A 17,711-nucleotide genomic window follows, 5' to 3' on the forward strand; every position below is an offset into this window, starting at 1 on the left:
TTAAGATATCCTGTGAAATTTCAAGAAATTTCATTTGGATGGATATATTTTAGTTGTGCACAGCTGACATTGCTAGAGAGTACCACTGAAGCAGTCTGTTCCCCAAAGGGCACTGACAAAAACAAGTCTGCAAAGAAATGAAAATACAAAAGTTCAGCTGATAAAGCAGGACATTAAATGTACAAAAGTACAACTGAAAAGAAGAGGATATTAAATGTTTGGATAGTTATCCTGTCTTTACCCTCATATGACATCAAAAGGGAATATAATGCTGAGTACAATGAAAAGGTTAGTAAGGATGACAGAGATAGCTCACCAGCAGAGATATCCTTGTAGATGGCATATTAACCTCTAGATGCCTTGATATGATTCATGGTTAAAGAGGTCTGCTTCCGTAACTGCCTTGTATATCAAAATGAAATACTCAGCAATCAGAGGAAAGATTTTACATCACGCTAGCTCTGCAGAATTCTGAAGGCAGCAGCTAAAAAAATATATCTGAACATAAACCTTGGATTTAAAAAGCTGCAGCTGCTGGACCAGTGATACATGATTCAGACTAGACTAACAATTATCCTGTGACTCACTCGCAGTTCTTATTATCACACATGATAGGACCCACACTCATGAATTTTGAATGGTTTTGCTTTCTCCATCTGGACACTAAAAGTATCATTGTTGGCTTAACGGTTCTTCCTATTTAGGTTTTAGGCACTACAAAATTATTTTAGAGGAAAAACAGTCTTTACTCACGAAGGAGTGGTGAATCAGTAATGCAAGCATTAGATGCCTGTTTTTCCAAGCAGTCAAATATCATTTAGTACAGTGATGACTGTTACCTGCTGCCTTTATTCAGTTCCTATTGACACATAAAATCAGGCCTATTGCATCTCATTTTCACCCATACTTCCTGCTTCAAAACTCTTACTTACTTCACTTGAATGTACTTTTCCTTTATGAAGTGTTTAGTCATCCATTTGGTCTAATTTTCTGGACAATACATACTATTTTTTCATAATTTGATGACATAATTGTATCTACTTTACTTATGAAATTATTGGAGGGTTATTGGAGGGTAACGTTGCCCCACTTTAAGTTGGTAAGTGAACCTGTGGAAAACAAACGGCTTAGCACTGCCATTTACAGCTGGTCTTTTTATGAGGGATTTTTACAAAGGTGTAGCTAAGCATTAGGCGTATATTCCATGATGTGTACTTTTATAATTAAGCAATAACTGATGATGTTGGTGTGGTATATTGAGGATTTACCCATGGTCGTTTTGAATAAATAAAGCCAACAGTGGGTAAATCTTCAATATACCACACCGTGGAGTTGGTTATTGCTATTATACAATGACATTATTTAAGAAAAAAAAAACATACTTTTCTTAAACAGTGTCTTTGTATACTGCCTCTGTGCTGCCTTTCCGTATTTTTCCAGTACCCTGGGGCTTTGTCTGATGTACTGTGCATGCGTATGGGACTGGTGTTCCCACGCTTATGCAGTACATCAGTGCTGTGCAAAGGAAGCAACGGTGAAAAGAAGGCCTCCATTCCTCCTTTTTTCTTTTCTTTTTTTTTTTTTAATAAAAAAAATGTTTCAGACACTTTAGAGGCAGGAGAGAGACAGAATGGAGGAAATACAAGGGAAATCAGGTACGTGTCTTTAGTTTTGAATAACGTAGCTGATTTTCTCCATGCTTTCGCTCTTGTTTGTCCAGAGTCCAGATTTGAGATTTTATTTCATTTTGTTAAAAAAAAAATTAAAAGTTACAGTATATAGCAATGGAAAAAAGTCCGGACCTTTTTCCATTGGTATATGCTCAGAGTTACAGGCATGCTGACTGGGCTGACCATCAGTGTGCTCATTTTCGAATATTAATGGCCAGTCATTGTATAATAATTTATTTATTTTATGTAATGAGATGTACTAGAATTTAAATTACAGTGTTATATTTATCATGGCTTATGGTTGTATATTTTACTAAATGGCTTTATATTTCAGAGTGCATGGTTGGCTTAATTTCATTTTTTTTGTAGTAGTGAAAATGTACAGTCTAAAAACAGGTCATATTTTGGAAGTTACTGTGCAATTCTAAAACTCCTGGCTATGTCATAGGTGCTTTGCATGACACTGATAATACTGAGTACTGTGCTAAATTTGACAAAGCTGGCTCTGGCCAAATTTCCCCTAGCCATACAAATGCCATCTTAAGTATTCCCTGAAAAGAGGTGGCTAGTCTAGTGGGACTAATATGATCTACAAAGGATAAATAAATAAACAAAAGTTATAAAAATCAGGAAGGAAGAAGTCTGAAATGAATAGTCTAAGAAGACAGGAAAAGGTAAAGAATCCAAGAAAAAGTTTAAAGTTAGGATTTTTAAGACATATGAAAAGTCTAATTAATATAATGAAAAGGTTGAAAAGAAAAATGGGTACTTTTCCGTTAACAGGGCAACAGCTTTTTTTTCAGCCTCATTTTAATGTTGTTCTTGTCCTGCAACAGATCAAGTGATTAGCGTATGTTTCTTACTACATTCTTTTGAACATAGTGACACAACTTTGTTTACTAATTGCAGGAGTTGAGTGAAGCAGTTTATAGCTGTTAACCTGTCAGGGACCATGACCGTTAACGGGGCAACAGCTTTTTTTTCAGCCTCATCTTAATGTTGTTCTCGTCCTGCAACAGATCAAGTGATCTGCGTATGTTTCTTACTACATCGTTTTGAATAATATTAAATGTGACTAGTCCGAATATCCTGTCCTACAGTCTAAAGTATATTCTCATCAATACCGCGGTTCAGTTACACTTGCTTGACTCTGAACATAAGGTACAGATGTCTGTGACAAATGTTAATAAAGCAAAGTGACAGTTTACGTGGTGGTTAACAATAATAAGATCACATTACTGTGAATAATTGCTTAAAAAGCAAGACGTCATGTTTCGTGACTTCCAAGACATCGATGTTCAAACTTCAGCATCTGACCTATTTTTTTTTCCTTCATGGAAAGGAACTCTGGTGCCGTTGTGCAGAAGGTTTGCAGCCATATGATTTATCTTCTGAAAAGCACCAACTTTTGTTTTAACTGACTTGCCCCAAAGCAAGAAAATTTACTAACTTAAAGTGAAACACACAATAGCAACAGAGTGCGATGGGAACAACACAACACCCAAGCCATTTTAAATGATCAGTGTGAAGTTAGAATGCAAATGACTGGAAGAAGAACTTATCTATGGAGCTGCATTTCCTGTCAGGCCTTTAGACAAAGAGCGATAAATCACAGAGATGTTTTAACTGTTTAAGGGGAAAAAATGAACAGTGACTTCAGATTTTCTTCACCTGCACCTCTCTGTCCAGGTTTAACAACATTCACATCAATGACTTCACATCGACCGCACACTTTGCCTGTTATCCCGTTAACAGAAAAGTACCGAAAAATGTTAAAGTTTGAAAACTCTTTTGACCTTCAGTTGTAGTGGAGAGTTATCCTTGACAGTTGACACTCTAGGATAGCATCCCTTTCAGGGCAGTTAAGAAAGAAGCTGCAAGTACTCTGGTTTCACTGTAGGAAAAAAATCCAACTTACTATAAACATGAAAGGACTCTGATAAACTTGACTGTTAAAGAGTAATTTTAGCTTCTAAGCCTGAACATGAGACTGAAGAGAGAGTGAGACAGACAGAGTGAGAGATAAAACCCTGAGAAAAAGTATTATGTTTTGCATAGAACACCTGCTGGTTTTATAATGTTTATACAGGACTTTCTGCTATCTTTACTAGGTAGACACTTATTAGTGCATAAAAGAGCACTAGTGCGGGATCACTAGCAGTTTGTAGAAGAATATTGTATAGTCTTCCAGGAATAGTGTAGCTACAGGGCACCGGAATTTGTACTAAGTCTATGTAAGCCAGGTGAACAAACATTCTCAGTAGAAGGGTTCCTTCCATACCTTTCAGTTCTTTATACTTTTCTCCAGATTTATAACAAATACTTCCTCTTCCAACAGAAGATGTGTCATGAAGAATGTATTAATTTGATTCAAGATACAGCATGTCCTCAAAAAAAGATGTGTTATAAAGTAATGAGATCTAGGGAACCTCACGTTTGAGCTATACCTCCCCTACTAGAATGTTTCTGGAATTTGATGTAGGAGTTGGGCAAAGCAATAGATAATGAACCTCCTGTTCTTTGCAGTCAAGTATAAACATTATATGCAGGTCTTTGCAACAAACAATTCTGTCTTGCGTTTTCTATCCCGTTGTTCTACCATTAGCAGAAGAAAATAGCTACAATAACCACATTTCTGCCAGGTAGACAAATCACAGTGGTGGCCTAATTTGGCAAGAAATTATATACCTCTTCCAGTTTAGCAGTTTGGACTATCAACTCTCCATTTCACATTGGTCTGTACCAAACTTATTTTGGATCAGAGGGAGGGAATATGTGTTATCTGAGTTAAACAAAAATGGCAAGTTCTTTAAACTGCCTGCCACCGCAGACAACATCATTTGCACTGAATTAAGTTTGATTGTGACACAGGGGATGCATTGTTAAAATCTGCTGTAACAGCTATGGCTATTAGAAGATTTGCCTAGTGCATAACTCAACCATTCTCATAAAATATAAGAGCTGAGATATTGGAATCACCCATCAATAATGAAACCTTTTTAGACAACCTACTGAGGACATGTTACTGGAGTTATAACAAAGGAAAAGATGACAACACCGATGAAACAGACATTTTTATTCATAACCTTCAGTATTCCAGCAACTTCCCAACTTCCAGGAAGTTGTTATTTACCATGCAGCAAGGTATCTCACAGCAAAAGCACCATGGTACATAATTGTGCAAAGCACTACAAAAAGCTTATGTACTCCCAGCAAAGATCCAAGTGACACCCATACTCATTCCCCCTTAAGAGACATTCTACCATGTCATACCATAGAGGATTTTTTTAACGCCAATAGATAGCTGAAGATTACAGCATGCCAATGGATTTAGTAATTAATTCCCCTGATTTGTGAGATGACTGAATGTTGTCAAAAGTCCATCAAAGGATCATCCACCCCCCCCCAACAATTGCAGTTAGCCCACATGCTAATCTTGCATTGGATAAAAAAGTAGGCCGCACACGGAGTACTATGTTACTAACAGGGTACAGCATTTTATTCACAGTCCATTGTGGTATTAAAGAAATTATAACATATGGAGATGACTGATGGACCTGTCTAATCCGGATAAGACTGATGGACCTGTCTAATCTGAACAAGTGTATCTTGCTGAAATATCACATCCTGCCTACTTTAATAAACTAGGATTTGGATATGGCAGCAGTGGATACAGTGAATACTTACCTACATATCCCAGTTTTACCTTTAATTTCCATGTTTGCCAAATTCATTTACAGTTCTCAACTCTTTTTGTCTGTTCATATCAATAGGAGTGTTTTCCATGTGTCTGGTACTAATACTTACATAGCTAAATTCTGTAAATTCTAGTTTTCCTCTAACTAAACTATAGCCTGAACCTATCCCCAGCCTTTTATGCAGCTGAGCCAACATCTGTTAACAGTCAAATGGATTATTTTATACCTAGGGAAATTGTTTGCCACTACTCCTTAAAGTATCCAGTTTTGGGATCAGTTATAGATGTAGTTACTAAAATCATTTTCCCCAAAAGAAAACACAAAGATACTTTATTAGAGCTACATAGGTTTTACAGTGTTAAATAGGCTGGTCCACTGAAAGGCATTACATTACGTCTGTGTTCTACTATCTTTCTTTCTTTCTGTTAGTGGACCAGCACAGCATTTCTTAATTATTTTTCCCCAAGAGAAAGTAGTACATTTCTATGTATATAACCCACTGTGTGAACTTTCTTGTAGCACCAATGAGTTTATACCTTACAGTTCATCGTTTCACACCCTCTTGCATGTTGATGGTATCCAGTATGACAACTCATGTTACAATGGAATACTGATTCCACTTTTGGAATGCAGTTGAAGAATGGTTACAACAACTTATTTCAGCACAACCAACCGTTTATAAATGAGTTCTTCTGAAACTATCTGTGAATCTATGAGTTTATCTATTACCCAGCTTAAGTACAACCTAGACCAATGGATGGAGAATATTAAATTTACACCAGGCCTGGCACCCATGTCCCTTATGGACAGAGGTAGTTTATAAATGCCTGCCCCTCAGTGTCCTATTTGGATACAGGACATCATTATTCGTTTGGAAAAACTTGGCTAGGCTTAAAAAGGCTCCCCAGGTTGTTACCTAGTAAGAATCTATAAATCATGCTTACAGTGTTGTTTTAGGTTCTACCATTCAGACTGTACAGGGTGGGTTAACTGCATGTCTCAAACAATTCAAGATCACTAAATTAGCACTCTGTTTATAACAACTTGAAAAGACTTGAGACTGGGAATTAAATTGTTTAGCTACACCTCTAATAACACTGCTCAGTATCATCTCAAACTCCATACAGGTTTTGTACCAAGCAAATGGAGACAACAAAAGTCATTCCCATGCATAAGGAAGGACCTTCCACAGACCCAGGCAATTACAAACCCATAAGTCTGACCAGCCTCATATGCAAAGCCATGGAAAGACTTATTATGGAATTAATCAATCAGGATGTAGGGAACCTCCAAACACTGGACCCGTCTCAATTTGGATTTGTCAAGGGTATGTCTTGCTTACTCAACCATGTGGATTTTTTTGAAAAAGTCACCAAAGAAATGGATGAAGGCAAAATGGTGCAGTCTGTATACCTCGACTTGGCTAAAGCTTTAAATGCAGTTCTCCACTCACGCATAGTAGAAAAGTTAAATAAACTATGAATAAACCCCATGTCAACCACTGGATTGCCAACTGGCTCACAGATAGAATGCGGATAATCAAAATAGAGGAAGTTACCTTTTCAAAGAGACCAGTCACCAGATGAGTCCCCCAGGGTTCTGTACTGAGATCTCTCTTGTTTGGCATATACCTTTCTGAAGTAAAAGCCAATACAAAAGGGCTCTGACTGACTAGACTGGCAAATGACTGCAAGCTAGGAGCAGTCATTGAATCCCCAGATGACTTAGCCATCCTGCAGAAAGGTTTGTTACAAATAAATAACTGGTGCAAAAATCATGGACTGAAACTAAATGCCAAAAAATGTATTACTGTATCCTTTGGGAAGTCATCTACCTCAAGGAAATACCACAATGACAATATGCCCCTAAGAGTTGCCCACAGAGATACCTTACTAAAAGGACACAAAGCCTAAATGACATGTCCTACATGGACCGATAAAAAGCCTTGTCAATATACTTGGTGTCCTAAAGACTGCTAAGAGGTGACCTGTGTCTGGTATACAAAGTATCCTCCGACCCATTACTGAAGGAGTTACTGCACATCAGCAATTCAAATGGAATCAGAAATACTTGGTCTAGGGATCAAAAACTCTTCAGTAACATCAACAGAATGGTTTGGAGAGACAAGTATATCTCGTAGAGAACGCCACTGCTGTAGAATAGATTCCCCATCCCCATAAAACACAGTTCATCTTTGTCCATATTCAAGCCAACTTAGATCTATGGATTGAAAACAGAATATTTACCCTAGGCCTGCCCCCTGTACTACTATTGAACAGAGGTAGCTCCTAAATGTTTTATTCCATGCATGTGTCCCCTCAAATTATCTGTGGTATGATCTCAGTTATTCTCGTTAGGGGTAATATAAAATTTTCAATCATGGGATGGCTAAGGATAATCTATAACCAAATGGGATAGGTTATTTTGAGCAAAAAAGGGAAACTGGCTAGATTTAAAGTCGCCCACAAGGGCAACAAGCCTATTACTTACCAATGAACCTATGAGAGCAGTAGGTCTAGTTATGAGGGTAGTTCAAGTAAATCTTCTTCCATGTATCCACTGCGCAGATACACACAGCATAATATCCATATGATATTATCTAAATTCCAGGAGAAAAGCATACTTATCACCTGCATAGAAAGTCAATGAGCATGCCCCTGCTGCTGGCTTCTGCTGGTGTCCCTTGTACTTCTGTCTCTCCTGGAGACTGCCTCCAAGTGATGGATATGGGAATTGGCACTTAATCTCAGAATCACTCTGTAGGTCATGCACCCACAAGGTAAAAGCAATATTTTGGCAAGCTGACACAGACAATTGGGTGGAAAATGGAGTGATGATTTCTTCACCCAGAGACTCAAATCTGGAAAATGGACACATACTTCTCACTTTGATGTGAAACGTATTTTATGCTCTTCCAGCATGACCTTTCATTTACAAAGTGCTTTTCAAGGCTAAGAGAAAATTAACAGACAATTCTTATAAATCTGAAATGGCTTAGAGAATGCACAATTCACACTGCTGTTACAACTTATATGTTTCTTTCACTCCTTCCCCTTTTCAAAAATGTTGTGAATATGCCAAAAAAATAAAAACATCCAGATCCTCAGCCTTCATGCCTGGATGATTTGCATTCGATTCTAAATAAATTATCATTTATAGTACAAGTCAAGTTCATCTTGAAGGAAGCTTCAACTAGAACATTATTTCTGGTTTCGAGGAAATGTCTATTATATTGAACAGCTGAGCAGTCTGTTGGACCATGTTTGGCTGGACTCCTTCCATTTGAAAAACTATTAGCACCTTTACTGTCTGTGTAGAAGGCATACTTGCCATTTTTTAATAATCTGCATATTTCTGAAATGTTTGTTTGCATTCTTGTTACTTACATGTCTGCATGGAACCTGCAGTAAACTATATTTTTTAAGTACATTTCAGGACATGTCAGCATGTACTGTCTGTATGAGCCTTGAACTTACTGACTAGACATAGACACAGACACATATACAGCCACTATCTGAATTAACTTCTTCTGCTCATCTGTGGTACAAGGAAAATCATATTCTTAGTGACATTAACTTCTAATAAAATGATTTCTTAATTACAAGACATGACGTACAGCTTTTCATAGTGAAAGGACAGCACTGGAAGTAATCACCCCTTTATAACATTTCTGAATCATTCCAAAGAACTGCCAGCTTTCTTCCTGCAGCCAGAAACCAAATGGGAAAAGGATTTTGCATTATGTTTATGGCCATATACAACTAAAACCATTTGTAGAGAGAATAGCAGCTGTTATGACCAACTTTTTGTCTCTGTCTTGAAATGTAGGTAGTCCTTGAATGTGATCAAACACACTTGTCCTCCTCATACAACAAATACAACAAGGAGCTGACAGGCACCATCAAGACATTCTCCTAGAACAGCTTTGTTGTTTAATTAAAGAATACCTTTGCAAGGATATTTATTAAACTATAAAATGGGCATTTATCCACCTAGTCGCTAAACAGTATAAGCTACATCCATTATAAAAACAAGGCAGGCTTTAGTTAGGTGATTCTGTGTAGGATTCTAGCTTCAGTTCTTAACCTTCCTGGATCAGGCATACAAAACTGCTTAAGGTCTGGTCCTTTGATTGTAATGGTATTGCAACTACTCCTCCCAAAGCAGGATAGTAAAACTGAATGAGGAACACACTATATCTATGGTGGTGGGATCTAGGTGACAGTATGGATACCTCCCCTGTCTTCCCACATCTTGATTTATATTTCAGTTTGCATGCTGTTTATATAATCTGCATGCTGTACAAGTTGATATTACTGTGTCAATAAAGATGTATTCGGCAAATGTCTTTCGATACGGTAATATAGACGCCTTAAAACATGGGATGCACAATGACTGACACTAGTTTTGTAGAAGCCAATTATTGTAATACTGCTCCAATGGTCTGTCCTTTGGGATTGCACACCAGTATGGTGAGCACCTCCAATAGTTGATCTTTACAGGGTGATAATTAAATATTACAATCCTTTACTTCTTTAAGAATTCTAACTGAACAGCAATCCTTTGTCATGTAAAACTATATTATGGATAGCTCTGTATTTCCTGAACTGGCATCAGATATGCAAATAGTGTATTTCCGTAGTGTGTATGGCTGTGCGGTGGCAGCCTTGTATCTAATGAACATGGTTCTTGGAACACCCATGCAGTCCTACTTTCATACGTATAGTGGTGCACCTGATTTAAGAGTAGATTCAGGTACTAAGATATGTTTTGACAGTGCATTATTGTAGAAAATGTTCAGGACACATGGCTTCTGTCCATGCAGAATTCACATTACCCTGCTTCTGCCAACGTTATTCCATTAAGAACTCAGATATTACCTAATGCTTTGAAGTCATTAAACTATAATACAATATGTTGAACTTTTTGAGGTATGTACTAAACAGTACAGTAGCCACAGTTTTATTGTTTTGTTACTTACCTTGTTCATGGTGACTGGACTGCTGATTGTATTACGGATGTAAGTAAATTGCATTTCTTTTGGAGTATAACTAGTTGCTGTTGAAATAGGAATGCCTGTGTTAGTGAGATAGCCTAAATGGTGGCTGTCAGTGTGCATTGATGTTAGATAGTGTCTTTAAAGGTCTTGTATGGCTGAGACAAGGGTTTGAATCTAATAATTAACTAGCATACTTTATGAATGAGCAAGTTACTTATCTAGATCATTGATCAAGGGTTACCACTAAAATAGGCAGTGACAACTGATTCCTTTCACTTGGTTAACACAGACTTAATAGGTAATTAACTGAGTATTCTATGATTAAACTAACCTTAAAATAATTCTGCTACTGAAGCAGAAATGTCTAGCATTAAATGAGCATTAGATGTAGAGCAAAACAAAACAAACACATGCTAAAGAGCCTTATACATGTGCTTGTTACAGCAGATGACTGTGACGGCATCTTAGCATATCTAATTTCAAATTGTTCTGTAACACTAACAACTTCAAATGATGAAAATCTAATTCACAAGGACAGAAATGAAATGTTTGCCTTCCTGTGGCATGATTTTGTATCTCTGTGTCTGGCTGTCCTCAGCACATACACAGACTGGCTACATAATACAGCAAATTGCTTATACACATGTAAGCAAATATCTTTTCAAATTATCTCTTATCACCAAATGGGGTGTGATGCTTGTTATTCAGGAGCTGAGCTTGCCTTTCAATCTGCTGGGCCCGGCCTGACACCAAAAATAAACAGCATAAGCCCAGCTTGGTTGTCACAAGGGGCAGAGAGAACTTGTCAGGCGAGAGAGTGTGAGCCTGTGAGATGATAATGTGGCGTGACACTTCTGAAATGAGACACTGGTTGCCATGGAGAAGAGTCAGGAGGGACCGTCTCTCCAGAGGCTGAAATAAAACATGCTTTAAATGATGTTTGATTAGAATTTAGATCATGTAACTGAACGGACAGGCCTTTCTTTTCCCCTCCTCCCCTTCCTGAGCTGCAAGTACAAAGATGAGAGTACTGCCGGTTGAAAAAAAAAAAAGAGTCAGTTTGGTAACCCAAGTGCAAGGAAGATTCCACACATATAAGCTTCTGGCAAATCTGGTTTCTGTGTTTCAAACTTACTTTCTTACCTGTAGTTGTTAAAGCAACCCATTTGTTTATTCCTCATGGAGCTTGTCAGACACTGACTTGTCTCTTAAAGTTAGGCAGCCTTCTCAAATCTGACAAACTTTCTACTCAGTAGAAAACACTAATGAGATTACCTTTGTTTGATGGCAGGATGGCATAAATCTTCCCTTATTGTTACTAGTAATCGATTAGTAATAAAGTAATAATGCCAAATAAAAGATAACTGAACAAACACATCAGCAGGTAAAATGTATCGTGCCTGCATCTGCTGCTGTTTCCTCATCTCTTAGATACAATATCATATGCAGTTTAAAAAATTATGACAAATTATCTTTGAAAAGAATGCAGCAAGATATGACTACAGCCCAGCTTCTTAATCCTGCATTTGAAGTCACTCAGTATGTGTCCTGAAGAATCATAATGCACCTTAGACTAGAAATTCTTAAGACAGCAAACACCTAGTTTGTAATTCATTCCTAAAATGCTTTCATAGTGATGTTATAGTGATATTGTAGGGACCAAATACATCACAACAGGTGAGCTCTTTACTGACACACATATACACACTTGCATGCAGACAGACAACTTTAGACAGTTGTCTGCAACAGTTTTGTGGAAGGATACACTCTACTTTTGCAAAATATTGCCATATCTGTTTTACTACCTGCTGAGTATTCACTTGAAGTGAACAAAAAACACTTTACTCTTACGGCCTCATCTGAAGAATGTAACTGATTGACCTTATCTTAAGTTTTTAATTCTGCACTGAGTGACTTGTGTGACAACATTTAACTTATTGTCCAGAGACAGTGTGGGACAAGTACCCAGTTGTCACATTTATTAGCACTACAGCAGTTTAAAAGTGGTGGGGCCAGTGATAGTAAGCAGTAAAATACCCCATCATGGTAGAATGAGTTACAGAAGTGTCTTTGCCCCCCTACTACCACAATAGTGGCCCCTATATTTTTCAGTACAGAAGCTGATGTGCTTCCAAATGAACTCTTTTGACACATTATTACCTCCTGAAGTTTCTGCTTCCTGACCACATCTCTCTGTCAGCTCTGGGACATAAACTTGACTTGTACTTCTTAAATAGGTACAACGTTTAATGATAAGAGTTATGTGACCAATTCTTCATGCATTAATTGTATAGCAATATATATAATACCTCAATATTGTAGGAGGACTGACAGGCAAAGCCACAAGGTCACAACAACGAGCCATCTGCCGTGGATGGATATGAAATCATGATCTTGGGTTACTGTGTCCTAGTTACTACTTATTATGAATGTACCTATGGGTTATGGCTGAAAATGTCTTATGCTAGTCTGCCCACCTGGTTAACAATGAAAATAAATGCTAGCGTCTGCCTGTCTTTTGTAAGCAGAAACATTCTTTCATTTTTGTGCATTTCAGACAAGAAAGCAGGCAGACACAGATCAGTGATGGCTGCTACTTCTTTTTCTACCCTTTTTCCATTAACTATAGGACTGGAAGGTTAATTAATACTTAAACATGTAAAAGAAAGCTTAGCTGCATTAATAAAGCAGTTTGGCCAAGTAGAGAGTCTGCCAGTTAGTGTAGAGGATTCAGGCTCTGAGCCTTTAATGAGATACCCCTTATAGTCCAGGGTGCAGGGCTTGATTACTTCCACCACCCGTTGCCTGCTTTGAGACTTTTGAAAAAAATCACTTAATCAGACAGTGCTCCCAGGTCACCTCTTAAAAGAGGCACTTGATTCCAGTGAGATTACACGTGCATTGTCATCCCCTTTGGGAAAAACTCGGTACCCATGAACTACCACAAAAGCGGTAGTTCACTAAACACTGAAAGTGTGATGAGAGACCTCAGGACACAGGTGGACAGTAGTCTCTCCTTTGATAACCACATCGCCACAGTAGTCAGGAAATCCTTCTACATGGCACACCTCATCACAAAAGGGTTCTCCTCTAGAAAAAAGGAGGTCATTGTTCCTCTTTACTCATCCCTCATCAGACCCATTATAGAGTACAATGCCCCGATTGGCATGTATCTCACAAGACACCTACAACAACTGGAAAAGCCATAGAAATACCTCACTAAGAGGATTACTGGCCTCAAACAAATGCCATACGCAGACTGTCTAAAAAAACTCTAGCTCTACTCCATCGCATATCGCCTACACAGAGGAGATCTCTGCCTAACATACAAAGCTATGTCAAACCCAGAGCTATTGGATATGTACACTTAAAGAAATCCCAATTGCTCTGAACCACACACTCCAGGGACCTAAACCTTGTCACTACAATAAACGGAACATGCTGGAGGGATAGATTCCTGTCCCAGAGACTTCCCATACTCTGGAACAAACTACCCATTCATGTCAAGCAAAGCTCCTCATTGGCCCTCTTTAAGAAAAATCTTGACGACTGGATGGGAAATAGAAAATTCACCCTGGGGATCACTTCTGCAGCACTTGACAGGAGAAAATAATTTTCTTGGGTGGCAAAAGCCAGGGAACCTTTTTGGCTAGGCTTATATAGGCCCCAGGGCCAATAGCCTAGTACCTACCTATGAACCTATAATGAATTAATAAAATAAAGAAAAAAGTAGAGAGGAAGGTTAAAGTAAATGCAGCATTTTCTATCAATTAAGGGCTTCAGAGCACTAGCTTTTTAACAAGAATACCTATAACATAATGATAACCTGCAAGAAGACTAGGACCCAGCTCCAATCATGCACTGTCCATACTAAATAGAACTATCATAATGCACAGACATTTTAGGCAAAATGATTGTATTGTCATTGTGAAAGAGAGGATAAACAATGTTGGAGTGGTGGGAGATGGGTGATACATCCTTCACTGTACCTTTGAAATGTGTAGATCTTTACATTGTTAAATATTTCCTCTCAATATTGTTTGCATCGCCTTTGTCATTATTCATGTATCGGGATGGGATTAATCAAACACATCATGTATATATATATATATATATATATATATATATATATATATATATTTGTGTGTGTTATATATATATATATATATATATATATATATATATATATATATATATATATATATATATATATATGTGTGTGTGTATAGACGGGTCTAGTGAAAATGCTGAAATCGCAGATCGCCGACAAGAACACAGACACCGGAAGATCGACAACGGAGAAGACCAACAGTTGAGAATCTCGATGCTGAGAACACTGACATGTTAAGGTAAGTGTGCGATAGGGAAGGACGTTAGGGTCAGGGTGTGGGTAAGGTAAGTGTGTGATAGTGACTGACGGTAGGGTAGGGTGCGGGTCAGGTAAGTGTGCGATAGTGACGGAGTTTAGGTTTAGGGATGGGTTAAGTGAGTTAGGGTTAGGGTGTGGGTAAGATAAGTGTGCGATAGTGACGGACTTGAGGGTTAGGGGCAGATTAAGTGAGTTAGGGTTAGGGTGCGGGTAAGGTAAGTGTGCGATAGTGACGGATCTTAGGGTTAGGGTTTGGGTTAAGGTAAGTGCATAGATAGTTGTGTATGTAAGGTTTAGTGTAGGTTTGTAAGGTTTTTGGTGTGCTTGTGTTGTGTGTGTGTTTTTTGAGAAAGGTATTTCTTTTGTTGATTGTTGAGATTTTGGTTTGTCGGGCATGTGAAGTTTCGTGTTTTTGAACTTTTTTTTTTTTTTAGTTTTTTTCGTGTTGGTTATTTCGTTGTCGGTGTTTTGGTGTGTCGGTTATCAGGTAGACCCATATAGACAGATATATGTAGACATATATATATAAATATATATATATATATATATATATATATATATATATATATATATATATATATATATATATATATATATATATATATATATATATATATATATATATATATATATATATATATATATATATATATATATATATATGGAATCACTACTTAACACCGAATTTACACAATCCCGAAGCCCACAATGCCGAGACCAGAATCCCTAAACCCCACATCACTGACATGTTAAAAGCGCGAAATTCAAAATCACAAAAGTACTACATACATGCAGCACACACACAAACACATACACAGCCTCCCCCCATAACCAAACAAACCACCATATACTAAAGATAAGCAGGGGCTGTGCCCCTGCACCCATGTGGGCTGTGCACCCCACACCCCCAACTTTAATATTCCAACTCCGAGATCGCACAGACATACACACAAGGCAAACTCACACCCACACATTATAGCCCCTCACACACACACACACACACACATGCACACACTAAAGCCTCTCACAAACACACTTACACAAACATACTTACCTGAACCGCAACACCAGAAGCGCTAACTCAAAATCCCTTACCATCGTGATTTTGAATTTTGCTTCTGGTCTTCGTAATGTGCAGTTTCGGTCTCTAACTTTTGAAATTCGAGATTTCAAAAGTTCGAGATATAGTAGTGTTCCCATATATATATATATATATATATATATATATATATATATATATATATATGTGTGTGTGTGTGTGTGTGTGTGTGTGTGTGTGTGTTACCTTCAACCATTCGAAGTGCCATCTGTTTGATGGCAAAAAAAGCCATTACATCTGACTGAAAATCAGCTATTTGCACTTAATGGCCAGGATTCACGAAGCCTCCGTGTAAGAGTTATAACTCTTACACGGAGGCTGCAGTTAAACTGAGTGATGTCAGCATGCTCTGCATATTCATGAGAGCATGCTGAATCACACCTAAGTCGAACACGGCCGTGTAAGACAGTAGGGGGCGTGTCCGTAGGCTGAGCGCTGCAAGCGGACACGCCCCCAGAAGTTTAAAAGTGCCCAAAGTACACACCCACAACAGAGTCCACGGAAATGTGAATAAACACAACACAACACATGCCCCTACAGACTATTAAACATAAAACAATCTAAATGAACATGTCAAATTTTTTTTAAATTGTAAAGATGTTTAACCGTGAGTGCGCACGTTTGCGCGGGCGTGCCCGTAGCGCAGCTACAGTTAGCAGTCAATGGGAAAGCATATAAGAACTAAATATGCAAAATAAGCCAGGAAACAATAGCGAAGCGGTAGAGATGCCGGCTGCAGAGCAGGCATTCATGGTTCGAGCCCCCACAACACACATTTTTTTTTTTCGCAAAATAAGCAGGAAACAAGTCCCTGACACATATATGTACACATAAAACCAGAATATATGTAAAATGCAATGTAATAGCCTATTTATATTGAATAAATGTGAGCTAAGAAATGAATATAAACTGCCAGATGTGCCCATAGCTGAGCTACAGTTCAACAGAGTGAGGTTATGTGCACGTAGATAAGCGTAGGTTTAACTGGTGCAAAATGAGTGCCTGTAGTCGAGCAGTGGTTTACCACATTAAATATATGTGCACCTAATTGAGCTAAGCGGCATATGCGTGCCAATAGCCAAATGAGTGTTAAACCGGCGTACCCCGTTTGCGCGGAGCTGCGCATCGCGCAAACGAGCTAACCGACGGGCAACGGTGAGCAAGCCGTATCCAAAATGCCTTTACACAGACACACCCCTCAACATGTCTAGACAGTCATGAAAAATAAAAAGCAGTGGCCAGGTTCGAACCCAGGATACTATACACCATAGTCAAGGTACAGAACCACTAAGTCATGACAGCAGTTCCTAGAAATGCAATATTAGCTCATATATAGGAATGAATACAAACTACAGCATGACAATGCAGGTTTACTGAAGTTGATACAATTCCAAACTGGCCAATCACAGATATGTGCAGGAAAACGGACTATATAAGCCCCATAGGCGGAATACACAGCATAAGCGATTGTAGAACAGACCTGCAGTTAGAATGTCAGGTGTAGGTGAGGGTAGTCGCTTTCGGCGCAGAGGTGGGGTGTTGAGGAGTCCAGGTACATGGCCTGGCTCCTAGTCCACAACCATGAGGCCCAACTCATGCAGGGCCAGGTCCTTTGGGGAGCGTACAAGGCTGAGGCGTGGGACCAGTTGGCTCATGAACTCACCAGTGCCACAGGAATTCCTAGGACAGGTGAGCAAGTCCGTCACCACCATGCGGACCTGAAGAGACGTAAGCAGGACCAACTGAACCGTTGGATCCAGGAGGCCCGGCAATCACCCAACGCCCACCACTGAGTAAGTATCAATTAATTATGTTTGTAGAAAGTTAAACTACCTGAAATCATGGAGATGTGTATTCCAATATTACTTCATTTATA

Source organism: Protopterus annectens, chromosome 13.part0 (assembly GCF_019279795.1).
Source record: "Protopterus annectens isolate FY-2018-M chromosome 13.part0, PAN1.0, whole genome shotgun sequence".
Classification (NCBI taxonomy): domain Eukaryota; kingdom Metazoa; phylum Chordata; order Ceratodontiformes; family Protopteridae; genus Protopterus; species Protopterus annectens.